The sequence below is a fragment of the Mus caroli genome, unplaced genomic scaffold (assembly GCF_978045245.1).
Source record: "Mus caroli unplaced genomic scaffold, Mus_caroli_1 scaffold_11, whole genome shotgun sequence".
Classification (NCBI taxonomy): Eukaryota; Metazoa; Chordata; class Mammalia; order Rodentia; family Muridae; genus Mus; species Mus caroli.
Window position 1 is genome coordinate 1,441,833 of NW_028227266.1, and position 12,465 is coordinate 1,454,297.

General features: G+C 35.3%; 1 protein-coding gene across 6 annotated transcripts in view; it reads right to left on the reverse strand.

Annotated features, from left to right (window-relative positions):
- Positions 1–12,465, reverse strand: part of Gria4 (glutamate ionotropic receptor AMPA type subunit 4) — a 392,371-nt gene that overhangs the window by 325,165 nt on the left and 54,741 nt on the right. The window lies entirely within an intron of this gene.

Here is a 12,465-nt window from a genome sequence, read left to right on the forward strand (position 1 = left end):
TGTAAGTGGGCCATCTCTAAGCCTAGTGCTACTGTGGTCTTCATTATTATGGCACAGCTTCTTCCTTTAATCAGCATTGGGTTCATTTTTAGAGGAATGCAAATTTGCTTGAGATTGTCACATGATGATACTTGAAGAGGCCTTCGTTTTCTTGTTAACCTGAGAAGTAGGTTTTCTTTGAAATTTCAATTTCAAGTAGTAAATTATTTTGAGAGTCGTATAGGCATGGCAGCAATACATATATCTTAACCGAAAATAAGTAATAATTATTTTCAATCTATATATATTTTCTAATCTTTTGGAAAAGAGAAGTCCCATGGTTTTACTCAGTGACTGAATTTTGATACACCCAGCATTTCTTCACAGAGCTACTGCTGTTTCCTTAAGTGCACCCTTTGACTTTTTTTTTAACTAGATATTTTCTTTATTTGCATTTCAAATGTTATTCCCTTTCCTGGTTTCCCCTCTGAAGACCCCCTACCCCATACCCCTCACCAACCCACACACTCCTGCTTCCTGGCCCTGGCATTCCCCTATACTATGGCATAGAATCTTCACAGGACCAAGGGTCTCTCCTCCCATTGATGACGAACTAGGCCATCCTCTGCTACATATGCAGCTAGAGCCATGAGTCCCACCTTGGCTTTTCTTTTGTTTGTGGTTTAGTCCCAGGGAGCTCTGGGGGTACAGGTTAGTTCATATCGTTGTTCCTCCTATGGGGCTGCAAACCTCTCTAGCTCCTTGCACCCTTTCACTTTTTTTTTTTTTTTTTAGATTTAAAAAAAATTCTCGTAAAAATAAAAATTTCAAAGTCATTTTCAGCTACTCAGGAAACTGGAAGCCAGACTGGGTTGTTAAAGATTTTGTCTCAGAAAATAACAAAATCCAACAAAAGAATCACACTTTTTTTTCTTTTTTTTTTTAACAATTTTTTAATTAGATATTTTCATCATTTACATTTCAAATGCTATCCCAAAAGTCCCCTATACCCTTCTCCAGTCTGCTCCCCAACCCTCCCACTCCTGCTTCCTAGTCCTGGTGTTCCCCTGTACTGGGGCATATGATCTTCTCAAGACCAAGGGCCTCTCCTCCCAATGATGGCCAACTAGGCCATGGAAGGCATCCTAGGCAGATGGGATTATATATCTTCTAATCGCTGTTTTGTTTTTGTTTTTTGTTTTTGTTTTTTTTTTCTTTTTATGAGAAACTAAATGAGACTAAGTTAAGTTTAAAAATTAATCTATCTCTTTTACACCAGAACTATTCACACACATACCATCCATTTTTGCAAAATACATGACTGATTTAAAAATCTCTTGAAACAGTCACCCATTGGGTATGAAAAGAATCAAATATTATATATCTATATCTATATATGCATGTATTTTTAAATCATAATTTAAATAATTTCAAAATATCTAACTACTTGGTAGAAAAATAACATCTGCAGTATTAACTATTTAATTCCACATATATTGTCACTCTAAGCTTTGTAAACCTTTCAAGCAATTGAAAAATACACTTCAAATATAAAACACAACTTCAAATTTGTTATATTTACAAATGATTGTTTAAAATTCCATCTTTGGTTCTCAGTACATGAAAAGTACCTGAAAGCATATTAAAACCTAAATAATTCTATACTTAAAATCTCCAAATTAATGGGGTTATTTGATTTTCTGGAGTCTACCTTCTTGAGTTCTTTATATATATTGGATATTAGTCCCCTATCTGATTTAGGATAGGTAAAGATCCTTTCCCAATCTGTTGGTGGTCTTTTTGTTTTATTGACAGTGTCTTTTGCCTTGCAGTTTCATGAGGTCCCATTTGTCAATTCTTGATCTTACAGCACAAGCCATTGCTATTCTATTCAGGAATTTTTCCCCTGTGCCCATATCTTCAAGGCTTTTCCCCACTTTCTCCTCTATAAGTTTCAGTGTTTCTGGTTATATGTGAAGTTCCTTGATCCACTTAGATTTGACCTTAGTACAAGGAGATAGGAATGGATAAATTCGCATTCTTCTACATGATAACAACCAGTTTTGCCAGCACCATTTGTTGAAAATGCTGTCTTTTTTCCACTGGATGGTTTTAGCTCCCTTGTCGAAGATCAAGTGACCAAAGAACTCAAGAAGGTGGACTCCAGAAAGTCAAATAACCCCATTAAAAAATGGGGCTCAGAACTGAACAAAGAATTCCCACCTGAGGAATACCAAATGGCAAAGAAGCACCTGAAAAAATGTTCAACATCCTTAATCATCAGGGAAATGCAAATCAAAACAACCCTCAGATTCCACCTCACACCAGTCAGAATGGCTAAGATCAAAATTTCAGGTGACAGCAGATGCTGGCGAGGATGTAGAGAAATAGGAACACTCCTCCATTGTTGGTGGGATTGCAAGCTTGTACAATCACTCTGGAAATCAGTCTGGCGGTTCCTTAGAAAATTGGACATAGTACTACCAGAGGATTCAGCAATACCTCTCCTGGGCATATATCCAGAAGATGTCCCAACTGGTAAGAAGGACACATGCTCCACTATGTTCATAGCAGCCTTATTTATAATAGCCAGAAGCTGGAAAGAACCCAGATGCTCCTCAACAGAGGAATGGATACAGAAAATGTGGTACATTTACACAATGGAGTACTACTCAGCTATTAAAAAGAATGAATTTAAGAAATTCCTAGGCAAATGGATGGACCAGGAGGGCATCATCCTGAGTGAGGTAACACAATCACAAAGGAACTCACACAATATGTACTCACTGATAAGTGGATATTAGCCCAAAACTTAGGATACCCAAGATAGAAGATACAATTTGCTAAACGCATGAAACTCAAGAATGAAGACCAAAGTGTGGACACTGTGCCCCTTCTTAGAATTGGGAACAAAACACCCATGGAAGGAGTTACAGAGACAAAGTTTGGATCTGTGACGAAAGGATGGACCATCTAGAGACTGCCATATCTAGGGATCCATCCCATAATCAGCTTCCAAACACTGACACCATTGCATACACTAGCAAGATTTTGCTGAAAGGACCCAGATATAGCTGTCTCTTGTGAGACTAGGCTGGGGCCTAGCAAAAACAGAAGTGGATGCTCACAGTCAGCTAGTGGATAGATCACAGGGCTCTCAATGGAGGAGCTAGAGAAAGTACCCCAGGAGCTAAAGGGATCTGCAACCCTATAGGTGGAACAACATTATGAACTAACCAGTAGCCCAGAGCTCTTGACTCTAGCTGCATATGTATCAAAAGATGGCCTAGTTGGCCATCACTGGAAAGAGAGGCCCATTGGACATGCAAACTTTATATGCCCCAGTACAGGGGAACGCCAGGGCCAAAAAAATGGGAATGGGTGGGTAGGGAAGTGGGCGGGAGGGTATGGGGGACTTTTGGGATAGCATTGGAAATGTAACTGAGGAAAATACGTAATAAAAAAAATATTAAAAATTTTTAAAAATCTCCAAATTAAAATTTGATATTATAAAGTTATGTTAAACATATTTTATAGATTATTTTATATTAAAAATTATAAATTATTACAAGTATTTCATTTACATTGTGATATTTTACATGGTTTCCTTTTATTTAAATGTTAAAATTTTTAATAATTTTAAGAAAAACATGCCTTTAATCCCAGCACTCGAGAGGCAGAGGCAGACGGATTTCTAAGTTCGAGACCAGCCTGGTCTGAAAAGTGAGTTCCAGGACAGCCAGGGCTACACAGAGAAACCCTGTCTCAAAAAACAAAAATCAAAAACAAACAAACAGAAACAAAAACAAACAAAGAAGAATGTAAACTTGAAATAAACATAATAGAGTTTTTTTGCAAGATGAATATGAGAGAGAATGTGGTAATTTATAAAACATCATTTTGTTCTAATTTATATGATTCCTAGTGAGTGGATATAAGCCTACCATGAGTCCTCTAGAAATGAAGAATAAAAAATACTAGTCTGTTTTTGTAAAAGAAGGAAGAGTTTTTCTTCATGACATCAACTTAAATAGGTGTTCAGTTTGGCTTTACACATTGCTAACTGAGTAAGCCACAGGACCAGCCCGAATGGAATATTCTCCTTTACATATTTACACATGCGGTGACTTCAGAGTATAGCATAGTATAGACACTTTGTTTCAGTATCATTAGGCTTATGATTATTATTTTCAATAAACTATATTTATATCATTTTCTCTCCTTGTTTTCCTGGACTGAGAAGCCTAGTCCTTCCCATCGTCCCTTTTCCTAACCTGTCCTATGCCTTCCCCACTCATCAAATTGGTGGTTTCATTTATCATTATCATCACCCTTATCATCACTATCATCACCATTGCTGCTGTTACATATACCTAATAATTCATATATAAATTCAACCTCCTGAATCCATTTAGTGTTGTCTGTATGTATGATTTCAGGACTGACAACTTGGTTTTGGGTAATAACTTAAGAGTTTCAGACCTTGGAGAGACAGGTCTCTCTTGCCCTCTCTCAGTAGTTATTAGTTGCCTGTAGTTCTTTGCCTGTGGGTGAAATTTTCCCCTTTTGTGCAGGAATTTCTATTTGTGTTATTGTTCGGATCTCATTTAAGTAACCATATTTACTTTTTCATTGTTTTGCCCAAGGGTCTCAGTGCTATTCTTTCATTTAATCCTTTGTATTGTAGTTTCAAACTAGCACAATGGCAGATTAGGTCATACTATACAGTGAGCTAGGTAAGGTATATTGACTTTATAAAAAGTTATAAGGTGGGGCATTTATGTAGAAGCATCCATACATGATATGGAAAAAAAAGAGTGTCTGGCTGTTATATAATTGTTTCCTCCATATTTAGATTTGTCTTTCTAGAGGAAAGATGGGGCTCAGAAGACTTGGAAAATTCACAAAGATCCTGGATGCTATAAAAACTGATAACACCCTCAACAAGATCATAAAACAATAATAGTTGCTGGGTAGAGGAGAAGCTGCTAAACTGTCTAAAGGTTATACAGGAGCCTTGAATCCTGTAGCTTTCTTCTTCATATTGGGTAAATTTTACAGTAGTATAGGACATATTCAATTACCTACGCTTCTGTAAGGAAACCCATCATACTCCCTGCTTTACAAAGGAAGATCTGGGTGGGATTCTTTCTTTGGTTTTTCATCAGTGCCTCAGACGAAGTGAACAGACTTTTTTTTTTTTAAATTGGATTTTTCAAATTTACTTTTCCAATGTTATCTCCTTTCCTGGTTTTCCCTCTGCAAACCTCCTATCCCATCCCTCCATTACCCTGCTTCTATAAGTGTACTCCCCCTTCCTGCCTCACTGCCCTAGCATTCCTCCTCTACACTGGGGCATCAAGCCTTCACAGGAGCAAGGGCTTCCCCTCCCAGTGATGCCAGATAAGGCCCTTTCAGCTCCTTCAGTGCTTCCCCTAACTCCTCCATTGGGGTCCTTGTCTTCAGTTCTATGGTTGGCTGCGAGCATCTGCATCTGTATTTGTCAGGATCTGGCAGAGCCTCTCAGGAGACAGCTGTATCAGACTCCTGTCAGCAAGCACTTCTTGGCATCAGCAATAGTGTCTGGGTTTGGTTCCTGCATGTGGGATGAACCCCCAGGTGGGAACAGACATTTCTTAATGTCTCTCTGCCTGAAACACTTGATATAAAACTCTTGACATAAAAAAGCACGGCTATAGATGCAGAGAAGAGGCAGTGCATGGCTCACTGAAAATGGATAACGTTCTCCGGAACACGGGTGGTTGATGTGTGTCTAGTGCATTAAGATTAAAGATGTAAGGATGATTTAGGTAGCATTTTCTGTTGCAACAACATTAAAGAGCACAGATCCTCATTTCAGTAAATATAATGCTTTTTTTTAAAAGAGCATAGAGATGGTTATAACAACATTAAAGTAAACTAAATTGTTGAATTAGAGAAATTAGCTATCCAATCTGATGTCACATAAGATAATTCAATGTGGTTATAATAGTGCATGTGAACATACTAAAATTAAACTATTAAATGGATGTTGCTATAGACTAAATAAGATATTTATATTTTTATATCAGCATAAGAAATAAGCATTGGAAGTGATTTAATTTTCAATTATAGTTACACTTAGATTAATTTATTAGTCATTTATAGCAATCCCAGGAGAAGTTGGATTGTGGAGATGACAATAAGGTTGGGACTAGATGACAGCAACAAAATTATAAGTAATTTAGTTTTAAGCATGATATTATTATTGGCAATACAGACTTATGATGAGCTAATCCTTGTTTGTGGAAAATGTTTTCAATTCATGCTAGAAGTGGATGTATTCATGACAGAGTTGACAGAGTTGTCTGAATGAACAAGCTTCATCATCATGCATAGAAAATGTTGAAGACCATCTTCAGCTAGAATCATAGTCATAGTACGTAAATGGAATATGGTAGTCTCAAGGGGACACTTTTCTTTTTAAGTTATCTACACTGTTAACCCCATTTTCTCATTAAGTCACAGAAATTGTTTTTTCATTCCTAACTTGAAGCAGAAAGGCAACGTCTAAGTGTGTCTTCTAAGAATTAAAGATGTTCTTTGAACTTCTTGCAGCTCCCAGCCCAGTTTTATGTGTACAGTGTTAATCCATGACATTTTCTTTCCATTTTTTGAAACAGGCTTTCTCTGTGTAATAGAAATGAGAAACTATCCTCATTTTATAGACCAGTCTGGCCTCGAAATAACCAAGAACTGTCTGCCTCTGCCTATCAAGTGCTACGACCAAAGGTGTGTGCCACCATGAACGGTTCAATGACTCTTTTGAATAAAAATAACAAATATTCAATTCATTTAAACTATATCCATTTGTGAAATGACAAATAAATTGTAGTAATTAATTTTAAAAATACATTTTCATTATCCACAATCACATTGTTTGCCTTCTGTTAAACTTTGTTTTGTACTGCCTCACACTAAATGTTAATGTTGAATAACAAATAGTGTCAAGACTCGGGGGTTCAGACACGAGGATGCATGACAAAGATGTTTTAGTGTTAGTGATAACTATATAGTTGGTGCAGCATCATTTCTTGAAGCATAGAAGCAAACAGACTCAGTCACCAGGATTTACCTGACATGCTTCCCAAAACACAATATGCACCATTTAAAGACACCAGAATGAGCATATGGCTTAAGGATGGGAATAGCCTTTCTTTCTCTTTATATATTTTTGAGTAGTATGTGTAGGTTCACATGTAAGTATGAATATGTCATCCTGTACATGTACATGTGGAGGTGAGAGAACAACACTATGGACCTTCCTCTATGATTCTCCACCTCAGGAGCTATAATACATTATTCTCAAGAATTAGCATTAGCTCATTCAACTTTAAAAGAAAACAAAAGGATTTTGTGAACATGTTCTACTGGATATGGAGGCACTTAATCTATTAAGAGTGTGCAAGGTGCAAGTAAGCCCACTGCTCATAATCATACAAGCAAGACTACTGAACATCAGTGAGTCAGGAAGAAAATAAAAGACATCAAAGTAAGGTGGTATTACTTAAGGTACACAGGAGGGTGGAATTGGATATAGGAGTGTAAACCTGAGAGTAACAGAATACACTGTATCTCTCTCTGTGTGTATACAAAACCTTAAAAAATAAATAAATGAGCAACATTATTCAGTAAAAATAATTTAAATTATCTATTTATTCCAGAGGTATACTTTTTTTTTAATTAGATCTCACATTTACTAGTCTTACTCAGGGCAGAGAGAAGAGCAGACAACAAGTTTAAGAGTCTACAGTTTACACATATAATCCTGTGTTCTCTGAGTTTACATGGTATTGCTGAACATTTTTCTCATGCAATACAGATGCACAGATGTCAACTTGTAATAGGTGTGTGCTTTACTCATTTAAAATAAGCAGCCTGAAGAAATTACTTTGCAAAATTTCATTATTTTCTCATGTAATTCCTGAAAAAAATGACAATTGGTAGCTACAAAGAACCATGTGGTAGGAAGCACTTTTGCCTACAGTGCTTATAAACAGATGAAGTTAGGATTTTCTCAATCTAAGCAGGCTGTCAACTGTGTTATCAAAATATGAAGGAGAATATGTGCATCTGTATATGATCTCAGTGTCTGTATGTTGCTGAGCTATGCTGTTTCACAGAGAGATAGACAGTGTGTGAGATACTGAAAATCAATTCATGTTTCCTGGGATCAGTGTAATAAAATTGGAAGGAGAACATATAAGCACAAATCCTGACATGCTGAGATTACTTTCTGTAATGGAAAAGCAAAACATGGGTTAAAATATAAATTATAACATCATATGACACTTGTAAAACACTGAAAACTGAGACGTGTAATAAAGCGTATCTTTAGTTTGTTCATTTAAACCTATTGTTTAAAGGATACCTAGTGAGGAAAAACCACATCCATAGAGGCACAGTGTTCTGACTATGTCCTCAGTGGTGGTAGAAAAAAGGATTCTGGAAACTATCATGGAAAATATTTAATTTTTTAAAGGCTATGGAAAAGTTTTCATTTTAAAATTTAAGTATAAATACATCATATGATCATGATTACGGATCTGCATTTATCTGTGTATGTATTTACACATATAATTTATAAACTGATTTATCTGTATAATGGGCAGGTAGATGTCCAGAGAGAAAATGTGAGACTACTACATGAGAAAAGTTATGCTTGTCCAGGGAAAAGAGAGTGTTGTAAAGTAGAACTGGAGCTGTGAAATAAAGAGACAAGAAAGAGACAATGTGAGGCTATAATGATAAGAACAACCTGGGTATTTTAGTGACTACTTTAATGTGTTCACTGTGATAATCACTATGAAATTGACAATAGAGGAGAGTAGGAGAGTGCTGGGGATAAATAAGCTCAAAGTATATTATTTTCTCTCGTGAATATGAAATGGCCCTCAAATGCAGAATAATAATAAAAATATAATTCCATAATTATTTTCTGGATATGTAGTCAAGCATAATAGTCAAGCATAATGATTTCCTGGATATATAGTGTCTGTGGCCATGACAACCTCAAGGCAGGATTCAGATGCATGTAACCCAGGAAAGGTATCAATACTACTGCTGTCAATTTAGAATTTAAATTTTAGGCATCTATTTAACTGTATTGGCTGACTAACAAAACAACAAAAAAGAATGAATAATGGTATTGTAACATATGAAAAGGAGTTTCTCTGTGTTAAAGGAACAAATTGAATGTACAGAATAAGAGAAAAAGTATTCAAACCATACATATATCTGATGAAAACAGTTGGTGAGATGGCTCAGTGTTTTGATACCAAACACATTACTCTTCATATCCATTTAATATCAATTTGATTTCTAAGTATCCAAAGCCATTTAAAGTTATCACTCTACTCTGTTTTTCCCATCCTAGTAATTTATATCATACCCTTTAATAACCATTAAAACCAAAGAAGCATATCTATATGTCTGTGTCTATTTCTGTCTATATCTTTCTTTATCTCTATATAATCTAACATGTACATATATATGTAGTTTCTCTATTATCAATGTACATCTATCTATGTATATACATTTGTATGTATGTATCTATATTTCTATCATCTATCTGTCATGTATGTATGTATATCTATCATTTGTCTATCATCTATGTATATCTATGTATTTCTATCATCTATCAATCTATCTATTGATCTATCATTTGTCTATAGATATCTATTTCTTTACATACAGTTGTTTGATATGAAATTCATTTCACTGTTTAGTGAAAACTGTAGCATAAGTATAGGGCTGTTTGTGATTTTCTTAATATGATTTGTTGTCTAAATTGGGTCATCTTTATGTGATATGTGTGTCCTGAGCAGTTCTGAATACATGTGCTTATATTTTAAACTGCCCAAAGGATTTGACAATATAATTAGAAAAAAATGTTGTAGATATTATTGCAGGCCTTTTGTTTATATACAAATAATTAATAAATGAAGATAAATAAAGAATATGAACATACCCAGACTCCAATACTTAGCAGGTAGCCGTTAATTAACTCAGGGAGAAACTTAAAACATGACTTAATTAATCCTGATTTTAAAGAGAGAATGAAATAAGACATTCACAAAGAAGAAAACAAAGAAAGGAATTAAATTAATTTTTGAATGAGGCACAAAGATGACTAGATAAAACAGTTTAAAAAAGAAAGAAAGCCAGAATAATTCAGGTAAATACAATATTTATATAGATATCCTTTCTTATAAGTAACTAATCCAAAGCAAAATAAACAAGCATTAGCATCAGATATTAATAAATTCTATTTAGTAATGCAAATTTCACAGATTCAATAATACCAACAAAATAAACATTAACTATTTTGTGACAACTGATTTGTGACAAATACTGCAATTCAGGTGGGTAAACACTTTACTTCATACTATCTTATTCAATTAAGTTATTTTTGTGTGTGTTAAAAGCAGATTAAACCTTCCAGAATATCTTGTCTTCTAGAATATTGGACTATTCCCAAAATCATGAATTTGGGTTTTGAGGTGGTTCAGTGAGTCCAAGTTCTTGACACCAAGCCTGAAGACCAGAGTTTCATTGCTTGGACCCACATTATGGGAGAATTTCCACATGTTGTCCTCTGACCTCTACATGAGTGTTATGTCACTCACATAATAAGTAAATGCCATTTTAAGAAATTAGAAAAGATAACTTGATGCAATCAAATCATTTTAATATTTTAAGAATTGAGTGTTATTGCCATATTTCCTCCTCTTCCTCACCCTCTCTTCCCCTATCATTTGAGACTTCCTATTCCATTGCTTTCTTTATACCAGTGATTTCTAACTTGCTCATTTCATCCAGATTTTTCCAGGGTTTTTTTTTTTTTTTTTTTTTTGAGTATATGCATTTGTAGTTGGATCTAATGATCTTTTGAAATTCCACATATTCTGTTTTCTCCCTTTTCATTTCTGATTTTGTTAATTTGGATACTGTCTCTGTGCCTTTTGGTTAGTCTGGCTACAAGTTTATCTATGTTGTTGATTTTCTCAAAGAACCAGTTCCTGCGTTTGTTGATTCATTTTATAGTTTGTTTTGGTTTTACTTGGTTGATTTCAGTCATGCATTTGATTTTTTTCTGCTGTCTACTCCTCTTGGGTGTATTTGCTTCTGTTTGTTCTAGAGCTTTCAGATGTGTTGTCAAGCTGCTAGTGTATGCTCTCTCCAGTTTCTTCTTGAAGGCACTCAGAGCTGAGTTTTTCTTTATCATTGCTTTCATTGTGTCCCATAAGTTTGATTATATTCTGCCATCATTTTCATTGAATTCTAAAGAGTCTCCAATTTCTCTCCTTTTTTGTTCCTTCACCAAGTTATCATTGAGTAGAGTGCTGTTCAGCTTCCATGTGTATATGGGATTTCTGTTGTTTTTGTTGTTATAGAAGACTAGCCTTTGTCTGTGGTGATCTGATAGGATTCATGGGATTGTTTCAATCTTCTTGTATCTCTTGAGGCCTGTTGTGACCAGAGGTTAAGAGCCCTGACTGCTCTTCCAGAGGTCCTGAGTTCAATCCCCTTCAATCACGTGGTGGCTCACAATCACCTGTACTGTGATCTGATGCCTTCTTCTGCTGTGTCTGAAGACAGTGACAATGTATAATTTTACATTTGTTAAATCAAGTCTCTATCTGAATACTAACCTAAAAAAATAGATGACATAAAATATTCCCAAAACTTTCACTCATAAGAGTATGAATATATTCCTCCCCTTTTTTTTTGATAAGTGCAAAAGTTAAAATCAAATTTCAGACAAGTAGTTTGTAATTAGCAAAATCCTTTTGGAATTAACTCCCCAATACTAGCAAATTATATTTCAAATAATGCCTATTTGGATGTGAATAAATTAATTAAAAATGCTTTTATAAATATCCATTTTTAACCACAATCAAATGTTTTGATCCTTGGGGCATCATTAAACAAAATGAATATTATTCAATTGAATATTTAGAGGTTTCACATAATAGAAAAAAGGTAGATCCTCACAAATATTAGAGCCATGTATGTGGAAGTATTATTTCCCTACTTGGTTCTTGATTGTGTCAATAAATTGTTGAGCTAATTGTTGGGTGAAGGGAAAAAAAGTGGGATTTCTAGGTCCCAGAAGGAAGAGCAGGGGACCAGATAGAGAGATGTCCTTTTGGCCAGACTTTGGAGAGAGTAGGATGAACACCATGTAATGCCTGGGGGCTACTAGAATTGGGGGCAGCTTCTGCCAATGGCACTATTCTGATATAAGATAGCTGATGAGTTTAGGGCAATAGATTCTGCATATAGCAGTTGTGTTATCTGGCTGGGTTTAAAGTGTTATAACTGTCTCGTGTTTTCCATCCACAGAACAAAGGTGGGTACAAATATATGCACATACATAAATTTTCATGCTCACCTGCTCACACATGCACTCACAACTTTAATGTGGGTTTGGTAACTCATGCA